The sequence below is a fragment of the Ambystoma mexicanum genome, chromosome 9, assembly GCF_040938575.1.
Source record: "Ambystoma mexicanum isolate Mex_15411 chromosome 9, UKY_AmexF1_1, whole genome shotgun sequence".
In the NCBI taxonomy this organism is placed as follows: Eukaryota; Metazoa; Chordata; class Amphibia; order Caudata; family Ambystomatidae; genus Ambystoma; species Ambystoma mexicanum.
The window spans coordinates 128,866,869-128,891,635 of record NC_090931.1 but is presented as its reverse complement, the minus strand read 5'-3'; positions in this window follow the sequence as shown (position 1 = coordinate 128,891,635).

Here is a 24,767-nt window from a genome sequence, read left to right as displayed (position 1 = left end):
CCCATCCGACCCATCCGCCTCATGGTTCCCATTCCCTGGGCTATATAGCGCCTCATAGTATTGCCCAAAGGCCTCGGCTATATCTGCATCATTAGTCAGTTCCTCCCTTTGGGTATCCCATAAGGCGCGCACGTGCCCAGTCCCTTGATCTCTCCTTTCAAGCCAGTCCAACGTTTTCCCTGCTTTATCCCCGGCTTCATGAATCTGACTTTGTCTAGCCCAGTGCGCCTCCCCGGCATTGTCCAGTGCCACATTATGCCGTGTTTCTTGCGCTGTGACTAGTGTCAGCTTGGCCTTCTGCGACCCTGAGGAAAGAAATTCCTCCTCCGCTTGTTGTACTACCCTCTCCGCTACCTGTGTGCCCTTTCCACAGAAAAGAATTTGGAGAATTTCTTCGGGGCGAAGAGTCCCTTTAGCCATTGCTCCAAGAAGAGCTCAATGCTGGGTCCTTCTTCCTTTTCCGGCACCCTGAGGATGCAAATGTTGTTGCGCTGTGCCCTTCCTTCGCTGTCTTCTGCCCTATTTTCCAGGTATGTGCGCCTCTGGGTGACTGCCACCAGTTGTTTCTCCATTCTCTTAACTGCGTCCTCTGAGTCTGAGATGCGCTGCTCTGCCTCCCCAATCCTCGAGGCCATGTTCCACATGTCTTGCTAGAGGAAGGACACTTCAGTTGAGAGGCAATCGATTTTCTCCTCCATGTAGGGCCTGAATTCCCCTATGGCTCCCATGATGTCACGACAGAAGATTTGAGAGTCTTGCAACTCCCCATCCGTGCCCGCTGTCCCCGTGGCGTGAGTCGTGGGGGGTTTGGGAGCCCCCACTGCGTACTGGTCCATCTTGCACTAGAGCCCCATCTTCTTTGCTTTGTCTTTGACAATGGTCCCACACTCGGTTGGCCGTGGAGGCAGTCGTTGGCAGCCCCCTCTCGCTCCTTCTCTTGCACGTGTCCCTTCCTTTTAGTTGTCTGCACTCTCTGGACCCCCAGCATGACTGTTGTATCTGCAGCCTCTGATGATTGTTGTGAGCCTGACCAAGCTGCAGTGCGCCCCTCTCGCTCTCAGCCCCCGGCAGTTCGGCTGCTGTTCTCTTGCCCCAGCCCACTTCTTCTACCAAAACTGCCTCAGGAGGGTATGCCACAGAGTCTTTAGATCAGAGGGCCCAAAACAAAAGTGTCAGTGCCCACCTTGCCTTGTTGCCCCCTCTTTGCTGCAGTTCGGCTGCTGTTTACGTGTCCCAACCCGCTTCTTCCACCAAAGCTGCCTGGGGAGGGTATACCACAGTCTTTAGATCAGAGGGCCCAAATGTCAGTGTCAGTGCCTTGTTGCCCCCTCTTCGCCGTACATAGCTGTTAGCAGCAGTCTGAGTCCTTGAGTGCCCCGGGGTCAACATAAGTAAGCGGCTTGTAGAGCCGTCCCAGGGTGTGTGGGAGCATGGGATTTACTGCCACCTCACAGTATTGAGTCGGCCCGTTGCTTCTCTGCTCGGTGTCCCGCTCTGATGATGCCGCCGGAGTGTATACAAAGATGGCGCCGGCAGCCCCGCTTCCCCAATGCTTTCCCGCCTACCAGTCGTTTTATAGTTTCCCTTCTCCGTTTCGTCTCGGGATGAAGCAGTCTGTTGCAGCGGTGTTCCGCTTGCAGAGGGTGGTGGTTCTGGCGTGTATTTCTGCCAGGGAACAGGATTAATGCTGCAGGATGTCTGCGGCTTTCTCTGAGTGATGGAGGCTCCTGTCAAAAATATCTCTGCAGCGCAACAGTGCCCCTCGGCCATCTTAATCTCCCCAGGCACTGCACGGTGCTTGTGGGGAAGATGGTATTGCTGAAGGCATGGGACTCTAGGTGGGGTCTTCGTTTCTGTAATGGGTAATGTTTGGAGTCAACCTTACCAGTCCTCTTTAGGTTAAGCACAGTCTAATGGCTGACAGCATCCACCTACGTTAATCCCTGGTTTGAAGTTGCAACCAATGCAACCAGTGGCACGAGACGACAAATGCAGGTTTAGGGGGTTAGTTTTCTTTTCAAGAAGGTGGGAATCCTTTTGGGTGTTTCTCCCCAGCACTGAACAGAATGGCTTCCCTTTGGATTCAAACCAAAGTCTCTGGGCTCAAATAAAAGTCTCTGGGTTCAATCAAAGTTATGTGGATTTCGTACTCTTCAATTCAGAGACCCCTTCCTGGGCTATATTCCCAATCTTTATTATTCACACTTTTGGTCGGGTCGCAGTTCTTTTTCTAGTTAGTCCTACTGTATATTCTAGTCCTCGGTCACTCGTGCTAATCAGCATGGAGATCCCTTTGTCTGAGTCGTGCGGCCCTGCTTTGGCCACCACTTTAGGCCTAGGCAATGCCAAGGGCTTTGACTGGGTGACTTGGAAATAAGCTCTGAAATAGATCTAGTTAGCCTTACCAGAAACTGGATGGACCCAAATGCAACTTCACACATTACATTACTGGAATAAATCTATTAAAATATGTATTGAATGAACCTTTAATTTATGAGTGCAGACAGAGCTCAATGTTGTGCTCACACATCCAGCAAGGTGGAAGTAAGCCCTAGGACCTCTGTCAAAAGACTCGACGCCCGGGTTTCTCTAGATGTATGAATGGGGGGCCACCTCACCCAGCTGTCTTGAGGTCCTGACTCTAGCAACCAACACCCCATCCCCATCTACCCCCTTGATGAGTGACAATGGTCTTGTTCCCAAGTGAACCTTTTCTGAATCTCAGGTTTTTCCCTCTCCTCTCGTTTCTGCTTAAGCCTCCCCACCTGCTTGTACCTCTATTTCTCCTTCATGCACACCGCTCAGTCTACAGCTGTGTCCGCCCGTCTGTCAATTTCCTCAAGTCTTCACCTCCAACCTCCTTCCAACCAGTATTCTCCTTAGCCTCAGCTTTCCTCCTTAATACACTCCTCCTGTTCTGTTGCTACCTCCGATCTCCGTAAGGCACTCCTCCACCTCTGTGTTAATGTCAACTCCAATCTAATAAGTATTACTCCCTGCCCTCCAGCATCTCCTCCTCCAGCATCCCCACTCCTTCTTTGCTTCCTGCCTATCTCCATCTTATCCTCCACCACCTCCTTACTTTCCAGCTCGTATTCTCTGGTACCCCCTTCTCACTATTCTTGCTAGTCCATCTTCCCACCTCCTTCTACTCTTTCATCCCCTGTATAATCTTCCCAATGTCCCTCCTTGCCCCCTCATTATTCTTCCCCACCTCCAACCTCCTTTCTCCTGCTTTAACTCATTCATGATGGCGAGAGCGCTTGGGAGGTCTGGGGATGCTCTGTGCCTGGGATGCCTTGTATTTCTGCTCCTCTGGAGGAAGTCTTTAAACAGGCGAGCCACAATCTTGCATCCCATTCCAGAATGTTCTTCCTACTAGCTGGGCTGCAGATGCTTCTCTAGCTCCATGCCTGTTTCAACAACTCATTTTAGTGTTTGAGAAGTCCAGAAAACTGTTCCAGAGAAGCAGGTTTCCCACAACTGTCACCTTTGGGCGATGGAAAGAGCATCTATGGATTGCTCAGTTCCTCTTCATTTTCTTCCTGCCCCAAATTGGAAAGTGTGTTTCTGTAGTATGCTCTGGGGTTTTCTTCTATAGAAAAGAAGAGTTATGGGAGTTGCAGTCCTCTTCCAAGTCTTTTGGCACATTAAAGGTAATCTACATTATAGGCATGTTCTCTGGTATCTTTCTTGGCTTGATGGACAAGCTATGGGTTCCCTATGGACTTCCACCTCCCGAATCCACATTTCAGTTTCAAGGATCCAGTTCACGTTTCCCTCTGACCAAGCAGGAATTATGAGAGTCATAGTTCTTATCTGCGACCCTTACAAGATGGGCGGATAATGTGCTGTGAGCATAAAGCTGGAATTGAGGACAGCAGATGTCAATATCAGGTCCATCTGACGATGACCACACAGTTGCTTCATCTGAAAGTCAATGTTTATTATATCTTTTCAATGGCATGTGGTATTTGGATATTTGGAATGCCAGCCCCTTCCTTGTTTGGTGCTTCCCATGCCCTTTTAGGTCTGGAACAAGAAACAAGAAGAAAGAGTGGTTATACTAGAAAGTTAATAGCATACACTTTTTGGGGGCTATCATTTATACGCAATCCTGCTCTCCGCCACTGCCAGAGTGTTCTACATCGAATGATTTGGCCTCACAACCATCTGAACAGACACTTGGTGATCACAGCAGTAATGGCATCAGTCAAAGGAACTGGGCTTTCAACACCAAAGCCAAAACGCATACGTTTGTCTGCATGTTTGAGTATGTGTGTGTGTGTGGTTGGTTGCTGGGTGTGGCACATTAACATGTTCTTACAGTGGTATGCTGGATTTTATTGGGAACAGCCAGCACGAAAGTTTGTTCATAAAGTAGTGTCAATGCTGGCATACATTTGGCATTGCCAGCATGAAAATGTTTTACAGTGGCAATACCAAAATGAAATGTTATCAGCCAGTATGAAAAATGTGCTCTTACAATGGCAATATTGGGCCAAGCCAGAATAAAAACAATGTTACAGTGCCAAGCCAACAATATCGGGCATTATGAAAATATTTTGCAGTGGTAATACTGGCATATGTTTGGACATAAGGAGCATGAAAATGTGTCATACAGGTCAATGTTTTTGAGACAGGTCTTGGTTTCTCTTTGGAAACAGCTAGCCTGGTGTCTATTGGTGCTCCTTTGAATCATCGCTCTCTCTTTTTACCCATCCACTCTCTCACTTAGTAGCCACGCTTTCTTTTCCCAGACGTCACTCTCTTTATACACCCCAATCTCTGTGTCTAAGCACCCTCATTCTCACCTTCCCCTGCAGCCTCATTCCCTCTCTCTTGCATTCCTTTTGCACCCTCGTCACACCTTGTCTTATTCTCACATTCACACAATTCCATTTTTTCACTCTCAGCCTTCTTTTCTCACACGCTCGCTCACACTCTCTCACCCACCTTGTAATGGGTTATTGAGAGGCCAGCCTCAACAGGTGGAGTTCCTTCCCTCCTCAATCAAGGAGTCACACAACAAGCTGCTTAATGGATTCTTTGTTCAGCCATATTTCAGACTCATATCATGCTGCTTGGATCCCTCCCCTGTGCCACCAATGAGCCACGTACCCGACGGTTGCACAGAAAATATATTCATATTTATTTAAATTATAGGTAATGGAGATCGCACTAAAACTACAAATGCCACCTTCTCTCTGGCTCACGATTAAACTTATTTTTACATAAATGAATCACCAAAGTTGGTTTGGAAAAAACAAATCACAATACTTTACTTTATGGGGGTTTAGATTTAAGGAATAATCAACACTGGTCAATGAACAAAATCAATTTACATATGCAGTGCTGTGCAGTTTCCATCTTCCTGCATGCTTAAAAAGGATGGCAGTTTGGTTTTCAGATTTGTACAAGTGCATATGGCAATTATTATTTGACTCAAAATCTTACTTCGAAATAAACACCAGGTGACTTTAAATCAAGAAATACATCATGTGTTCAGTGTGGGATACATGAGGTCTCACTTTTACAAAGCACTTCTCCCTCAGCTCCAAAACCCAAGCTTCAATTACATGCAGCACCCTTCTATTCAAAGGCCAGGTCTAGGGAGTGGGGACAGTTTACAAGTCTGTTTTTCTGACCCCCACACCTCCATCACTAAAATGCCTGTGCAGGGGAAGTTGGACAGAAAAATGGGGATGATTTGAATTTTGGATTTTCAGACCCCTCTTCACTGAAAAGCCTTTGCTGAGGAAGTTGAACGAAAAATGGGGATGATTGGGAATTTTGGATTTTAAGATCCCCCTCCACTTAAAGGCCTATGGTGGGGAAGTTGAACAGAGAAATGGGGATGATTTAGAAGTTTGGATTTTCAGACCCCTCTCCACTTAAAACCCTGTGTTGGGGAAGTTGGTGCGAAAATGTGGGTTATCTGGAATTGTGGATTTTTAGACCCCCCCTACACTTAAAGGCCAGTGTATTTGGGAAGTTGACATTTAAAGGATTTTTTTGTTTAGGAACAAGGACACCCCCCGTCCTTAAAAAAGTCAGGAAAATTGGCATTACCCAATTACATTACACTCTATAGTTTTCAGCGTACACTGGGAAAGAGCTTTGTTAATTTTGAATGTTAACAAAAATCACCTTGTGATGTTTTGCCAAAGGCAATCAATTAAATTAATATCCAGTCAAATATGTTAATGATCTACACAGTATGCTCCCCCCACCCACTAATGGAAAATAACCCACCAATGAAAGGGAATGGGTTAATTAAATAGATCCCCACGCTGACCTGTTGTTGGACAATGTACTTACTTCTGAAAATCTCTGGGTTTGGCACTCAGGGACTGAGCAGAGTTTCGCTTGTAGGGAAAAACAGGATTCTAGGCAGCATTTCAGACAATTGGATCCCACAGTCCTTCTCTCCCTCTGGATCCAGTGAAGAACCACATCCTCTGGGTTCTAGTCTCCCCAACAATAGAAATCCAGCACAGTTCCAATATTGCCCCCAGATTAAATTTCAGCAGATCTCCTTTGGTAATTTTTAGCAGCTCTCTCCATGTAATCTTTTTGTAGCTCTCCCTGTTAGTATTTGTTAGCAGCTCTCCCCTGTCTCATAGTGCATCCACTACATATACCAGTGATGACACTTTAAATATTAGGCAGTGCCCTGCAAGAATTCTCACACATTTGATTGGTCCTTCACATTTCTCCCCAACCCCTAAGCCCAGTCCCTGTCTAGGGATTGGTTTAGGAGTCTAGAACAGAAATGTAGCAACTTCCATTTGAAATTCACCTTTTTTTCTATGTCCATTTTAGCCAGAAAGTAGCTACATGGCAAAACATCATAATTTATTAATAACTGCCATGATATATATATTATTATTCCTCTCCTGCTGACGAATCAGGGAAGCTAACTTTGATTTAAAAACCTTATTGCATGGGCACTCTTAATTATTTGCCCCTTTCACTATAAGTATGAAAGTTATGAACATGCAATTTAATCTCCAAATACCTAATTTTCAATCTGACAAACCCACCAATTCTTAAATCCAGAACATTTTCAGGGAAGCCAGAAACAGAATTCAGGTAATAACATGATTTCCAAAAATCACATTTGTTTCAAATTTACATTAGAAATCCCAGCTCATTACTAGCTTTCTGATGGCATATGAATGGAAACTGTGTGTCCTTTGGTTTGACGGTTCACGAGTCATGGAGGAAAATGGCATGCCCAATATAAATCTATATGCACTTCATTAATATATATATGATCTTTAGTTTAATTTCTTCAAAAACAGTTCAACTCATCCCTGCTGGTTTCTATTTCCTTGAAGCCACATGACAAAGAACCTGTTAGGCATCATTGTTGATGCTGTCTTCAATAAATCCTCTGGCCTTTTGTAGTTTGAAAGTTAATGGGCTGCTTATTGTAAATAGTTGGGATGCATCGGTCATACTGAGATCTCCCATTGCAGATAAAGAGACAGGTCGGCCCTTTGATGTCTTGAGGTCATGCTAACATTTGGAATTCTGTCCTGTTATCTGAAGTTGACTACCATTTTGATCTCAAAACCTTCTATTTTCTTGTATATTTCAGAGTTCAACTTCTCTTAATTGCAGCCCCTCCATACATTCTAGTCACACACTGGCTAGGCCATGTACCCTGCAAAGAAATGAACCTTCAGAGACAACACATCTGGCAATGGGGAAGTTTGTTTTGAACACCATTAAGGGCAGGCCACACTGACCAGAATGATGTACTTTGTTTGTCTCAAAATCTTTCTTAACGCATTAAAACGTTCTTATAATATGTTCATTTGGCAGCTGAACACTTTTCTCCATGTGTTCCTTTACAGTTGCAAAATACACATACTTCAGAATATTTTAGTTTCAGTCCCTTGATTTGCACACAGAAATTTGTATTAATGTTGCAAACTTTAATGAAGTGCTTCTATATTGGAAGTTGTGCCTTATGTTGCCTTAAATGAAACTTTTACTTGGCTTTAACACCAGAATATTAAGCCCAGTTTCCACCATTTTCCAGTGTACACAGCATTTCAATGAGAGTCTGAAGCAGAGATGTGTTTTAGTACCCCAGCTTTTTAATGTTTATCTATTATATGTGTTGGACGCTCTATCTGAAGTTCGTATCTTCCCCTCTAAGTTAGGAAACCATAATTTTTCATATTTGCCCTGTGCTAACTATATAGTTGGATTGGATGTAACTAGAATTGGTTTACAAAGAAATCTTTTAAGAGTAAGAGATTGCTCAAAAAGCTAAGACTAGTGATTAACATTGATAAAATAAAGCTTATGCAATTTTGTTTTTGGCATACTAAACAAAACTATTTTGTCTGCATTACGGCTGGAGATCTGGAACTAATACAACGCTTCGGTTAGGTCAATGATAGTCACTCAATGTATTAAAGAAGAAAAAGCTCTTAAGAGCACAGCCACATTAGGCCATTTTGATACAAAATATAGGGCTACTCATTACTGACCTTATAAAGGCATCTAAAAAAAGGTTCCACCGACTGTCCTATATACACTAGAGTGCATACCATTAGTACCAACCCAGTGGCTTGATCGTGTAGTTGGAACATTATGGCCTACTATGATCTTGAATGTGCCAGTAGATGTCCCAATTCACCAAATATGGCTTGAATGATGTTTTAATTTCCTGACACAATCTCTTTTGGAAAAAAGAGAGATTATCACTATAAAAATGGAATCTGCAATTCATTAGGCCATTGGATGAATGATGTCTGTGATGAAACACCAAGATAAAAAATGTAATAAATCTTGAAAGTCAGATTTCTGGCTAGAGAAGATTGGTATGAAAACTGACTAGTTGTGAAAAATCACAGGATTATAAGGGAGAGTAAAAAGTAGATCAGTGTATATGAATAGCAAGGAAAACATAATTATCTTTCTTTATTGTGGTCGACAAGTACTTACTTGGGTCCTCTGTCTGCCTATAGATAAATACATCATTCACTGGCCAAATAATACTAAAGGGAGAGAATGTATGGGGTTTCATTTCAATAGATTAAAAACTCTGGAAGTGATCAATGATAAATATAAGATTCCAAGGGAATTTAAAACGTGCATATTATGTACAAATAAGGATTGCATTGAAACATTTAAGCATTTAGTAATCGTGAAATGATTCATTTACAATTCCAATTGCACTTGTGGAAATATGGGGAAGCTATTTGATGGCTAACTGGTTTTCCAAGAATAGATTTTTAAGTGGATATCAAATATCCTTGATCTTAAGGGTTTCAAAATTATGGGTTGCTATAAAGGAACTGATTACATCTTTGGGGAATTTGGATTCGATAGTGCATGTGTTGTCATGTCTTACACTTAAACTTTTATAATATATGCATGTGTTACATTTACTTAATATGAAAGTGATTTTAAATGTTTGTACCGTGCTTAAGGTTTACTTTAAGTAATTGAACACTATAATTGTAAACAAATAAACAAACATACACATAATCCCAACTCCTGATTATGTGGTATTTTACAAATAGGAGGTATTTCAAATGCTTCACAGCTTTACTATTAACGCCACACTCATAACAAGCACCTCAATTAACTATCTCAATATGGGTCTTACGCGGCATCTCTCTCGTATAATTTTCTGCAGCGCAGACAGCATGGCGTGCTTTCCTTTTAGCCCTGTAACATGATAGCAGGAATCCATGACAGCTTCATTAGCATGCTTCTAAATTCGATTTTGTCTGTCATCTCCGATCTGGAATCATTTGGCTAATTTTTTTGCTTTATTTGTTGAATGCCTGCTAGCACTGGCTGCCAAGTCTGATGCGCTGTAGGTAACACTGTTGCGTTTGTTTTTATAGGTTTTTGTAATTGACCCAATGTTTCCAATGGAACCCAGTTGCATCTCTGATGATTCCAGGTAATTGCTACATGTAAATTGATCAAAGCACAACACCTAGATGTGTCTGTCATTGCATTGTATTTTATTGCATTGTTCTAAGATTTATAAAGCGCTAGCTAAGGCCCTTGGGCATCTAGGTGCTAAAGAGTAGCAGGGAGACCATCGAGAAAAAAAAAGAGCCAAAAGAAGAAACTTTTAAGAGCCTTGCGAAAAGCCAAATGGTCAGTGATCACTCGAAGATAATGGGGGCGAGACCTCCTTAGTCTGGGGGCAAGAACCGAGAAGGAGTGTCCCCCTGACCGTGTTTTATGAAATTTAGGGATATTCAAAAGATTGAAGGAAAGCAGTGCCAGTTTGATGTAGAGCACGGTGCGTGACATAAAGGATCTTAAACTTGATTTGACTTTTACCATGGAGCCAGTGAAGCTGACGGAGCAAATGGGAAGCATGTAAAAACGTAGGCGCATGATGGGCAAGACGAGCAGCAGAATTCTGTAAACTCTGTAGACGCTGAATCAAGAAGTCTGGTTGACCTAGATAAATACCATTATAATAATCGAGAAATCCCATAATGGAGGTGGTGAGAACCATGGAGTGGAGCTGCGGTGGAATAAAAGGAGGAATCTACTTGCAGAGTTTAAGTTTAAAAAAAACCTGAATTACCGACTGAGCCGAATTGTGCTTCTCTTGACGGAGTAGTTTGACAAATAATATAATGAGGTGGACGCACTCCTTAGTTACAAAATAATGATAATGGGCCTCATTACGAGTTTGGAGGCATAGCTCCATGGCTGCCACTAAACCGGGCTCCTTTACCGGGTTCCTTCAATGGGGATTTACCGGGTTATTCCGACATAGGAGGACCTGGTCATTCCTCCTTGCAGGAACCATTCCCCATTCCCATAGGGCTGAATGGGAATGGGGATGGAGGTAACAACTGGCACATTATGATTGTCCCGTTGTTACCTCCCAATAACGAAATAAGCGTTTTACCAGGCGTCTAATCCGGGTCCCGCAAAGGGAACCTCATAATACGTGCTCCCGGAATGAAGGGGGCAGGTCCCGTACCGGCCTCCTTCATTCCAGGAGCGCAAGGGTCGTAATGAGGCCCAATGTGTTGCGTAAATGTACTGAACAATTATTAAGATGTTAAACGGTGCAAGGGAGAAGAAGACGACTGACATTAGAAGTCGTTGAGCTGATTACAAGAGAGAGAAAAGTGTCCACAGTTGAAGGACACTCCCGTCCCCTGCACACGCTTTTACTGGGAATAGCCAGTCAGTGATTAGGTAAGTTCCCCTTATAGATCAATCGATTAGAGAGTTTAGTTATAAAGAATATTTTCTTTTTTTCAGATTCACAATACTTTTACAAGAACATTTTCTTTGGTTTTAATACAATCATGTATACAAAGGTTCCATAATACAATGAACTCGTAATACAATAGGCTCAACGCTTTTCGGGAAATATTTCTTCATGATCCACGTTAGTCTGCAAGGTAAGTGGAAAAATACACATCAGTAAATTTCAGACTATAGTGTGTGGCAAGCCTATTTTGCTTAGATTAATGAAAGCTCACAAATTCACCTTTGTCTTGGGCTGTTTTAAAGACAATTGGGCCTCATTACGAGTTTGGAGGTAGCCATGGTGCTAATAGCGCCATGGCTGCCTACAAACCCGTGTCCGGGTCCGTCTAGTCGGAATAGGGACTTACCGGGTCATTCCGACCTTGGAGGACCCGGTAAATCCCCATTCTGAATACCATTCCCCATTCCCATTCCAGCCCCCATAGGGCTCAATGGGAATGGGGAAGGAGCTAATAACGGGCCCGCAAATTGCGGGCCTGTTATAAGCTCCCTGGTCCCTTAGTGGGACCTGCTAAGGGACCTCGGAATGCGGCGGTAGGGGGTTAACGGCACCGGCATCCTTACCGGTACCGTTAACCCCCTACCGCCATACTCCTAATGAGGCCCAATGTTCAGTTGAAGTCAGTAGTATGTTACACTCTAGCCTTGGGTAATTAGAAACTCTGTATGAGGAAAGTAAAATCAGCAACTATTGTGTCTCTCTCCAGCATTCGAAATTGAAAGGTACAATGTGGGCGGCAATAAGTACCTGTTAGCTGATAAGTGTCCGGGGCACAAAAGTGTTGATCATCTTTTAAGGTACTCCATGTTCAGCCCCCTGGTTACAGTGTCATCTGCGACGGTATGGAGAAATGGCTCTCAGTTCTCATTCTATCATTAAAGTGTACCGGGGATTCTATTGAACAAGCGTAGAATGCACTTCTTCCAATCAGCTAGTGCACCCAAGTGGAGTCGTTGTAGCGTCCTGTGTTTAAAGCGCATGACTACGTTTTAATGGAACGTTCAGGAATACGTTTCATATTGGTACGATTTAGTTAAAAGGTAAACTTACTGGAGAGATCTAACGGAGCGTGTGATCCGGACTCCCCTTGGTTACAACTAGATTTGCAGCATCTGGTAACTAAGCAGAGGCCTCATTTGTTTCTGCATGCGTATTAGCCGTCTGGATCGTGCCTGTAGGGCCCCATATAATAAACTGGTCCATAAAGGACCGCGCTGTCATATGATATTGAATTAAGCATAACACTTATGTGTGCTCATGTAGAGGACCCGGGAGTATGATTAACAATGTATGTTTGTAACGGTCAAGCACTCGATCGATCAGCCATGTAACCGGAGTGCCAATGAGTTGGATTATGCAAAATGTGGTGCACTGCTGAGTTTAGTTTAAACAGTAAAATGGTCCATAAAGGACCCCTGCGTGATATGATCTTGGTTAAAACATATCACTTACGTCTGCTCATGCAGAGGCTCTAGGAGTGTGATTAACGATGTGTGTTGTTGATCATACTCCCACATCTACATGAGCAGGCATCCGTGTTCTGGTTTATCATGTAACACACAGGTTCCTTATGGACCAGTTTAGTATCTGGGGTCTTCAGGCACGAACCAGATGGCTAAAAAGTGTGCAAAAACAAAGTAGGCCCCACGAGGCTATGAGGCCCTACCATTAGTACTTATGATCTTGTCAAATGCCAACGTATATACAATTACGCCACTTCCCTGCACAGACTACAAAGAAACAGTGTAAAATTATGGAACACAGTGAATTTGGGTCAAGCACTCCATCCTCCCCACTCATTGACTGGTGGTGTCTGAAACCTCTAACACCTGGCCTTCACCAATATCTCATTCTATGCTCTTGCCCCTTAGGGACTGTCTTTTTTGCATACTTTTTAACCTCCTATCTACTATGTACTGCTGTCTTTACATGTAATTTCCTTTAAACAACTTTGTATACACGCCTATATTAAAAATGCACAATAAGACATGATACGGATGAAGAATAACACTACATTGAAAAGTTGGGGGTTTCACTCGAAAGAACGTATGACACAGCTTTTGCAGTTGTGTTACTATTGTATGATGGGAGGTGCTTTCTATGCTTAAACATGGGTCTGAAACCTGTGACACTCCAGATGTTTTCAAAAACAACTCCCATTATCCCTCACACTTGACTATGAGGTCTGGGGTCGATGGTAGTTGTCGTCCCACAAAACTGGAGAGCTAATATTTGCAGACCTCTGCCCTAAATTATGGTAAACTAATGAGAAGAGATTAAATATTGGGACCATGGATTCCGAAAGCCAACAGTTGCCTCTGTGTACATCATTCCAGAGCCTAAGGAGCTGACGGTCCCTACTGGACCTCATCAGCCTGCTTGGTCTCACCTGCTGCAATTATGCAGATGACATACAGATGGTCTACAAACTCTAACCTGGGTCACCAGGCCTAAAATCATGCGTTGTACAGGTGGATGCCTGGAGGACAAGACGCAGGCTAAATCTTAACCCCACCAAAACAGGACTCATGATCTGAAGTGCAGCTGCATCAAGCACCTTCTTATTCCCTTGGCCCATCGGATGGGGTCATGCACAGGACCATCATCCTCAGTAAGGAACCTCAGAACTACAATGGACAGCACTCAGACAACAGGCGGGAGTAATTGCCTGAAGTTGCTTTTCACAGCATTACACTCTAAGCCGCATCCTGCCTTGTCTGTCTTTTGCCTACAGTACCAATGCTGTGATGTCACTAGTCCTATAAAGACGGAATTACGCAAAAAGCCTCTTTCTTGTCCTGTTGGAATATCTCATGCATAAGCTTCAGAGAGTCTGTAATGCAGCAACCAGACAACTCCTTAGGATAGAAAAGGAGCATCACATGCCCAGGTACTCACACCATGTTGTAGCTGTTGCCACCTAGTACCATTTTATTAAAGCCAGACAAATACTGATCCCATGCCTTTTCCCAGGCTAACGCAAAGGCCAAAACTGTTGGACAAGACAATGCTTGGTCTAAGATCTCTTGTGGGCTATGCAGAAATGTTTAAGGGTGAAGGACATTTAAGGGGTTTTTCGTGTTTGTGTATGAGGTCATGTGTGAAGGTTGTTCACAGTAGACACACTGGAAAAGAGTCCAGTAAAAGTCTGCATCAATCCAATGGAAGTGTACTGCAGCTTGGAACCTGCCAATGCACACAAACATTCACAGCGAGTTTCCTCTTGACCTAAAGAGTTCAGTATTTCTTTTCTCTCACCACCTGTTAACTGCGGAAGTGGGCGGAGCCTACACTGAGTCCTTCTGGGAATTTAGGATAAGCATACCCATCCTCAGCAACACTTACTATTAGATTGCAAACAATCCACAATTATATTTTTCAATTTCAACCCACTATTGTGCTGGAAGATTTGTGGTACTTAAATGGTATTGCTCCTAAGCTCTCTCAGGGATCTTTTAGCACCTGGTGGCATGGAACGTGGGCTGCATCTGCCAATAAGAGCCCACGCTCCTTCGAAGTCACTTCAGCCTTTCCCCCGGTTCCGCCATTATTTTTCATTTCGGCCACTCCCCTGAGCCCTGTGTTGCCCCCTTGCCTCTCCCCCAAAGTCCCCTTGTCTGCATGCCCTACCCCACCTAGCACCCCAATCCCATCTCTTGCACTTACCCGAAAATGTTGTCCTCCGCTACTCCTTCCTTCTTGTTACTCCGTTGCTGGCCCAACAATGGAAACAGTAAAGGGACTAACTCGATTTACTATTTCGTCTGCTGGCCACCTTTGTTTCTAGTTTTTTCTCATGTGCCAAACACGAGTTCACCATTTCCATCAAACTCAAAACTATTAGCCACCCCTCTCCAAAATTAAGGCCACTCACTGGGTGCTAATCGTGTTAATGCTCATCCCACTCCACCCGAAGGTCATTGATGTTATATGAATGCATGCATGGGTTTTCTAGAGTGGAAGCCGAGGTGAGAAGCAGCGGAGCGACTCACAATATGAGGAGAGGACACAGTCGAGCAAGAGAGGGGACTGTTAAGGGCCGGGCAATCAGGATCCATACACAAAAGGGCCACACGCCAGGCCCTTAATGGTGGATTAACTGGCGCACGGGCAGCCGGGCGTACCTTATATTAACTTGATGACACGTGTCCCGTGTGTCACTAAATACGGGACTTTAGCACAAGCCCAGGAGGGGCCTAACGTCACAACATCCCATGCCAAGGGTAAATGTTCAAACAACAACATGATATGCCACTCGATGTATGTGCATGGCACCTCTTCACATTAATTATAACTACAGACCCTTTATAATCAGACAAGTGGCTACAGGGTGTCAGAACACTTACATACATTTGCCACTCTGCCCATTGGCACCGGGCATTGCCAGCACCCCAAAACTCTTAGTTTGTCCAGGAGATGGGGAGCATGCATGACATGTACTTGAGTGAAAGCCGGTAGAGCCACACCCGGGTAAACCGGGGGCTACGTCGGCTGCAGTTCATGTGGTGGTGGTAGGGGTAGTCCGTTGTTACCCACGTTCCGGCTTCTCCAGTCGGGGCGGCGGCTGGCAGCCGACAGGGCGTGCCCCATTCAGTCTCCCTCAGGCAGGAGTGTCTTTAGCCGGCATGAGACATTGCGTTCCTCTTAGGGTTTTGCGGGCCATTGGTGTAGCCGAGTGTTGCTCACCCCTATATAGGCCCAGCTTCACGAGCACCCTCTTCCTGGCTGGGCCAGGGCTGGCATGATAGTTGGCCATCCTGCAGGGTGGCTGACCTTGGTGGTGGTGGGCCGACCTAGGGGAGGCAGCACCAGGCAACAGCAAGGCTCCCACAGGAGGGAGTTAGTTGGCCAACCCCCTCAGGTGGGTATTCCTTGTGGTGGGCGACAGGCCGCCCCCCATTCTCCCTCAGGCAGGAGACTCTTGTGTCTCACCTGTGGGTGCGATCGTGTGAGGGTTGAGGCCGTAGGCAGAGGCCTGTGAGCAGTGCCTCTTCGGGCACCCCCCTATTCAGGAGGGGGCGGCAGGCCGCAGCCCACGCACTATCGAGTGCAGCTATGGCAGGTGGGGAGGCCTTTCCCCTCCTTTGGTGCGGCAGCGCCCCACTATCATAGCTTATCTCTCCCTGCAGACAGGAGTTACTGCTTTACCCTTCTTTTTTCTTCCAATGAGGGCGCACGCCCCGCGAGTGCGATGGGAGGGCCACGCATCCTTTGGGCTCTCCTCAGCGAGGAAAGCCAAGGTACCGGTCTGGGTAATACCACGTCAGTGCCCTCCCCCAGACGGGAGCAAAGTGAGGCAGGGGTCATGGCCGTGCCAATACCAGGCTCCCCAGGAGGGAGTTTGTCGACGGCATCAGTGCGACGTCCTTTTCATGTTACAATCGCACTCTCTGTCCTCACGAGAGCAGCGACGGGCAGCGGCCCCTTCCAAGCCGTGCTAGGATCCCCCATGCGGGTGCCATCCACTATTGCAGGTGTCGCGCTGATTCTCTCCCACAGGCAGGTGAGGAATTGCTGCAAGCTCATCCTTTTGCGTGCCATCCCTGCAGCTTTCATGCTCCCCCATGTAGCAGTGCGGGAAGACATCCCCTCGTTGCCAGTTGTTAAGGGGCCGGCCAGTCTGGTCCCAAGCTAATCAGGGCCCATACACACAACACAAAAGGACCACACACCAGGTCATTACTGGTGGATTAACTGGCGCACTAGCGTCCGTGCGCCCCTTTAATTAACTTGATGACACATGTCCCAGGTGTCCCTAAACACGTGACTTTAGCATGAGCCCAAGAGGTGCCTAAGTCAAACATCAAGTAGCGATAGGAGTTGGAAGACTTTACAGAAGAGTTTTGCAACCTTTGGTTCTCCAAATGTTTTGGACTACAAATTCCAACAGTCCTAGCCAGCATAGTCAATGGTGAGGGGTTATGGGAATCATAGTCCAAACCATCTCAAGGTTACACACTCCTGCCCTACAGGGATCCAATAACCAGTGGATGAGGAGATATTCTTTGCACATTTCCTTCCAACCATGTAGTAGCCAGGGTTCAGCCATAGGGGGCGGCATGCATCTCAATCACAAATCCTTGTGCTTCAGCAATGGATGGGTGATGGGTGGGGATGCCTGGGAGTACCAGTGGGGCAAGCACTCACTGGTGTTAGGCGTTTTTACCCTCAACCATTCTTTTTTAATAGAATGTATTGGTGTCAACCTGGTCAGTCTGAGAGCCTGTTCTTGTTTTGTTTTACAGGAGTAACCCTGAACCTTCACCACCAACAGGTAATTCCTGATGTCTCGTATTCATGCGTTTAATGCATTTAACTTGTTAATCTGCACTGTAAGAAACATACCAGAAACCTGCTTGTAATGTTTTGTGTTGGTCTCAACTGAACGCCATTTCCCAAATATGAGGGTCCTGGAGCTCAAAGGTCTCCTCCCTCGCCCACACAACACTCATTCCTTCTTTACCAAACGCGTATTCGTTGCTTGCCTTTCGGGGAGTTTCTTTCTTGCACAGCTAAGCGGTTCTCATGCGCGCAGCTCGTTATTTCCTTCCCTGCGCAGCTCACGTCTCCTTCCACTGACCCCATTCCTCTTTGGAAGCGCTTGTCGTTTCACCGTTATTGCCTTTTTGGAACTCATTCTCTGCTTTTCCTGCTGTGTGTTTCTCTTTTGCACGCCTTTCTTCCTTTCGCATAGCCCATTATTTAGTCGTACATCACATTATTCTTTCCATGCACAGACCCTTAAATGCGTTTTATCCACCTTCAAAATTTCAAAGGTTCATTTTCGCCATGAAAAGACCACTCCTTCCTGTGATTCTTCTCGTTTCTGCTCTTTTTATTTAGATATGGGATAACGTGCCCCTACCACACGTTACAAGGGTTGTAGGTGAAAGGGTCGAATGAAAAGATTCGAAATACAATTGTTTCGAATCAAAAGGACCGAAAACCAAAAAATCGAATGCATTTTTATTTTTTGGCCCAAAAACCACAATTTTTACCGATACCAAGCCCCCCCCCAAAAAAAAGGCATTCGATCCTTTTTTTTCGATCCTTTTGAGTGAAATGTATTGTATTCGACCCTTTTTCATTCGACCCTTTGACTGGACACCGTTACAAGGAGGCGTTCCATGACCAAATAGAGGCACGAGGCAGAAGGCTGAGTTTCTTTATAAGGCCACAGAGCTCTGGGGTGGGTTGCAATATCCCTTTCACGCGTGGTGGCGTGTATTTATAATACATGGCATCCCACGGCCATTTGTTTATTTATTTCATTTGTAAAGCGCACATACAACCCGGAGGCATTGAGGCGCTGTTGCAGGTACAAGTCAGGAGCATACTTTGCCAGGTGATTGTGGTTTTTTAGTCATGAAATAATGAGGGTTGCCTGGGAGTAGTTACAATTGTAGCGCAATGACATAAGTAAAAGGCATAACCAATCAGCAACACGGGTATCAGTACAGTTGCAATCGTAGCACAATTACGTAATTGAGAGGCATTACCAAACATGTTAATGGTATAGTATGGAAGAGAAGGCGATCATCGTTTGACAAGTGGGGGCGGTGTGCATGTGGTGCTGCATGTTTAGACGAACAGCTGAGTTTTGGGAGCTTTACTAAAGATCCAATAGGATTTCTTGGCCTTCAGGGAGAGTGGGAGGTCGTTCCAGAGTTTGGCAGCAAGGTAGGGGAAGCTTGAGCCTCTGGCTTTGCATCTCTTTATTTTGAGCACGACTAGTCGCTCAGTGTCGGGGGCCCTAGTGGATGTTGAGGTGTGAGCTTTACCGATTCTTTGGGTGAGGTGCTGTGTTGGAGAGGAGCTTGTTGGGGATGGAGAGTGTTTTAAAGGTGATGCGCTCCAGAATGGGGAGCCAGTGTGCTCATCTTCTAGCTTGAGAGATGTGTTCACTTTTGGGCTATGGAGGGCTGCTCTCAAGGCATTGTTTTGTACGACGTGTCATTTCTGAATATTTCCAGAGGAGGTGCCTGTGGAGAGGACATTGCAGTAATCAATCTTAGAGCCAATGATGGCACAAGCTATTAGAGGCAGTTATTTTTGGTGAGGAAGGGTCTGGCTGTGTTGAGGACCTTAGTAGCGTAGGCTGCAGAAGAGGCAATGGCGCTTACTTGTTTAGACAAAGTAAGTGAAGCGTCAAGGTAAACTCCTAAGGTCTTTACAGATGTTCAATCTGGAAATTGTCAATCAGGAAGGCCGCATATCTATTGTTGAGGGATTTGAGTGCTTTTGGTGAACCGACAAATTAGTATTTCTGTCTTGTCGCTGTTCAGGCATAGGTGATTAGCTGCTATCCATGCCTGTATAGTTGCGTAGATATTGTTGAGAGTGGCTGAGTCGTTTGTGTAGGTGCCTGAGAGTGGGATCAGAATTTGAGTATCATCGGCATAGTTGGTTTAGGCTATGCCGAGTGAGTCTAAGATGTTGAAGAGTGGCCTGGTAAAGATGTTGTAGAGGGTAAGGGCGATGCAGGTCCCTTGAGGCACGCGACAGGTAATGTGAGAAGGCGAGGCATTATCCATCTCTGAGAAGACCCTCACAACCCTACCTTCCAGGAAGGATGCAATCTAGGCAGTGGCAGGTGGAGAGAAATTAGCGTGTGTGGTGAGGTGGTGGCAGAGGATTTGGTGGTTCACCAAATTGAATGCTGTAGATAGGTCTAGGAGGAGGAACAGAGAGGAGTTACCTTCATCCCTGATCTCATCTAGCTGATTCTTTAGGTCGAGAAGGGCTGTTCGGTGCCATGCCCAGGGCCCAACCTCGATTGACGCATACCATGGATTTTGTTGTCCTCCAGGAACTTTTGAACTTGCAGGTAGGCTGTGCAGTCTAGGATTTTTAGTAGGGAGGGGACAGTGGTGATTGGCCTAAAGTTGTATGGAATGGCTGGGTCTAGTGAAGCTTTTTTAGGCGAGGGAGGACCCACGCTTCTTTGAGGCTGGCTGGTACGGTTCTTTTTATGAAAGATACATTAATAAAGGCTGTGATGACGGGGGTAAGCATGTCGGCACAGTCTTTGATGAGAGAGGCAGGGCATAAATTGTCTTTGCATTTGGACAGTTTCAGGCTTTTGACCAGCTTAAGGACTACTATTTCAGAGAGGTCTCAGAAGAAGAACTGGGTGGTGGTGGTGGTGACGGGGGAGGAGTGCAGTGGATACTAGTTGTTATGGGATGTATGGTGAAGTTTGTTTGTTGAGAGAGGATTTTCGAGTTCCGGTTATCGATTTTATCTAATAGTGCAGCCTGGATGTCCCAGCACCATGTTATGTCTTTAGTGATGGTGGTAGGAGGTTGGGAAGGAGATTCAAGTTCTCTGAAGATGGAGAATATTTCTTTTATATCAGAGTTGGCGTTGCTGATTCTAGAGTTGAAGGTGTTTGCTTCGGCTGCAATAGTGGCGGATTTGTAGCGTCTGGATATATTGTTGCCTTCCTTTTTCAGAGAGTCGGAGGGATTCTCTAGCCAGGTTAGCTGGGCCTGTCGTTTCTGTGTACGCAGTTCCAAAAGGTTGGTGGTAAACCACGAGTTTGAGTGTCTGACTGTCTTAGATTTGTGAGGAGCTGGGGGGACTATGGTGTTCACAGCGCTAGACAGGATGAATCGCCTTTAATACCTGGCCACTTGCTTAATCTAATCCAAGAGATCTTTCATTTCCTCATAAATGTGGGATATGTATGGGTGTAAAAAAAAAAAAGCTTATATGCAGCTTCTAATGTGCTGCAGAAAAAAAAGCTTACACACTTTAATAAAATGATCAAAAAAGGTTTTCATTTTTTCCTCTAAAACATGCAATAACATGCTCACAGGTGTTCAACCGGAGCCGTGCACACATTAAATAGTCTACCATAAATAGTTCATTGTTAGATCATGGCTGTAAAGTGTCACAGAAAACAATTTTACAAGCAGATTATTTAATAGGATTGAGTGGCGATATCTATTCGAGTGTTTGAAGATAATGGGATTCTGAGAAAACTTCAGACAATGGGTGAGGCTTTTATATACTGACCCTAAAACCAGTGTACTCATAAATGGCCTGATCTCAGATCCCTTTAGACTAAACAGGGGGACTAGACAAGGATGCCCGCTCCCCCCTCCACTGTTTATCCTAGCCATGAAGCCATTGGCGCTGATGCTGCGGTCAGATGACTTTATCTGTGCAATTGGGGAAGGGGTAGGTGTGAATACAATGTGGCTGTATGCAGATGACTTACTGGTGTTTCTATGTGAGCCTGGCACTGGTATTCCGCATTTAATGGAAAATATCCGGCGCTTTTCTATAGTGTCGGGTTACAAGGTGAACTGGACCAAATCTGAGATTTTACCCATTAACAAGTCAAGCATGAGCGCCAAGAATAAATTATATTCTCTCAATGCTCCCTATTAAGATGCCCAGATGCCTTTTCAAAGAACTGGAGAGTGCTATACAAATGTTCCTGTGGGATGGCAAGCCGCCAATGCTGGCTCTATGGAAAATGCAGCTGCCACTGAGACAAGGTGGTATGAACTTGCCAAACTTCTTCGATTATCGTCTTGCATTTTCTGCCAGACATAAATGTCAGACTGTAGGTTCTGAACAAGGTTTACCGGATGAGATTGTAGTGAAGTGTAGCAGTGTCTCGCGCTTGGCGCCTACAGCCTTGTTGACAACAGTGACTAGACCACCTCGACTTGAGAACCCTCTGACAGCCTTCCTGCGTGGTTGCTGGCGCCACATGTCGGGCTGGATTGGAAGTGATCCGTACCTGTTCCTGGATGCATCGATCTGGCTAAATCCAGAACTGTCCAGTCATGGGAAAGTTCTCTTTTGGCCATCCTGGTTCCTGGCAGGAATCAAATATATCAAAGATTTGATTGTGGATGGAAATTAGGTCCCCTTCGCACGTTTGCGCCATGATTTTGACTTGAATAATTGCACCTACGCAGAGTACAGACAACCTAAGGAAATCATTGCTGCCAAAATAGATCCCGCACAAATGAGGACTCCAAATACAGGATGGACGGCACCGGAGCTCTGCAAATGTACGCTACATCCAGCTGCCACAATTTATGGCATACTGTTATTCAGTCGCAGAGGAGACCCTGAGCTGGCTAATATTTGGGCTAACGAACTAGATGGAATTGATCAGGACTGCTGGCGGAGGTGCTGCAATAATGTCTGTCTGGTCAGCATGTATTGGGGCCTGAGTGCATCTCAGACTAAGCTCCTCTTCAGAACCTACTGGACTCTGGAACGTATGTTCATGAGACACCTTATTGATAGTGATCATTGTTGGAAATGCAAACTGAGTCATTTACTCTGGGCCTGCCCAAAAACAAGAGGCTTTTGGAAAGGCGTTTGTGAGAGAGTGGGCCTGGTTTTAAACTGCTCTATTACAATAACTCCATCTATTACGATTCTCTGAAATGCATCTCCATTGGAGACCGTGCCATTTTGCAAAAAAGTATGGCTATTCCAGGCTTGCATGGTGGCAAAAAAAATTATCCCAAGGGCATGGAAGTCAGCGGCCCCCTTTTGTTTTGATGACTGGGTGGATGAATTGTTAACCATATCTACGTATGAGAGGGCCATTTACAAGCAGTCTGGCAAGACTGACAAGTTTACAGACCTTTGGGGATCATTTCTTGAGACACAGGGATAATGTGTCAACCATGAAACCAATGTTATTAATTCTGCGCTTTTTTCTTTCCCCTCTCTCCTTTTTCTTCTTCCTTTATTTTATTTTCTATCTAATTTTGGGTACTTCTTGTCTGCTTGTTAATTCCGATTGTTTATCGGTAATTCTGTATTGATTGTTCAGAATTCAATGTTGTCATGTACCATTTGATGTTTCTTTTGTTTACGATGTATAAAATAAAAATGTTGAACACGAAAAAAAAAGAAAAGCTTGTCACAGCTTCAATTAGGTGCTGCTGAGACAGCTGGAATTCTGCTCAGTGCTGGCTCAAGCAGCAGACATTGTGACGTTACCACTGAAGCATAATCACTGATTACAGAGCGGTTGTGATTTCATTTTCTTATTGCAGGTCATTTGTGATGTCACAAATAGCCTGTAATGTTCAGGCAGGTATTGCAGGCTGCCATGTATCATACGCTCCTAAATGCTGGAGTTCTCTGCCACCACGCTTTCCCTTTGTATTGTATCATACTATTTAGTAAAGCGCTTTGGTGAGTGCGCTACATCAAAGAACAATTGAATACAAATACTGGCTCAAAGAATCTGGCATGCGCTCATGCGAGTTCAAGCTGTTGCACTGAGGGAGATCCCAGTGCACCTACCAACTCTGTGAGTGCTGGTTAGTGATCTGCAAACTTTGGCTCTTTAGGCGTTTTGGACTACAACTCCCAACAGCTATAGCCAGCATAGTAAATGGTGAGGGGTCATGGGAGTCATAGTCACAAGCATCTGGAGAGCTACAGGTGGCAGATGCCTGATGTACGCTATTGCAGTCCTGGTGATGACCACGGTATTAGGGGGACATAGAGGCAGTATTAGGTGCTCATAGGGGACAGGTGGTTTTGCAGCTCCACAGACCCTCAATACAGCGATGAAGAGGTAGACTAATCCTCCCTGTACATACAGAAGAGGTGGCACCCATGCCGAGATAGCCACCCTGAGATGCATGCAGCACTCACACCAGTAGAGAATTATCCTGACTCAAGATGGCTGCCAATATGTTCACCGTGCTGGTACTATATAAATTATTATCATGCTGGCGGTTTATCATATTTGGTGTAGAAATCCCCAAGAACAGCCTTTCCAGGTTCCTGTTGTCTCAAGAAAGCAGCCCCTGCATGGGCGAGTGAGTGCAATTCTTGAGTCCATGCTGGAAGAGTCTGCAAGGAATCAACAGGCTGATGAAACATGCATGACTTCAGAACTGTTCTTCATGCTAATCACAAGGACCTGGTAGCAGTTCAACTGGGGCCCTGGTGGAAAATGTGTCATCTTACCTGATTTCACTTACCCACAGCGGAGAGGGTTGGTTTGCTAAGGGAGTGAGTTATGGACCGATGACTTGCGCTGAGCCTACGGCTTACTTAGCGTGTTCCCCTGCATCTCCTGCATTGCTGTAGTCCCTGACCCTTTTTCCCCTCTAGGGTGATGCCGGCATGAGCACCTCTACCTTGAGTGGTTGTCTCACCTCCTACGTGCCTAAATATGTCTATCGTGTTAACGGTCTACTCCTGTTTTTTAAAATTCCACCCAATTAGGAGTTGGGATCACCTGAGATATATTTTTCAACTAGTTTTATTTTATGAATGCAAAAGCGGTTCCCAGTCAATTTATCGGAAACATTACAGAGAGGTACATTTCTGAATGACCAGAATACCGAAAAACACCGAAAACATTAAATAAATATATAAAGGGTAATGCGGTAAGGGGTTAAAATGAGTCGGGATGGGGTTGGGGTGGTGTTATAAGAGTAGAAAATCAGGGGTCATGCGGGGGGACCTGACAAATAAA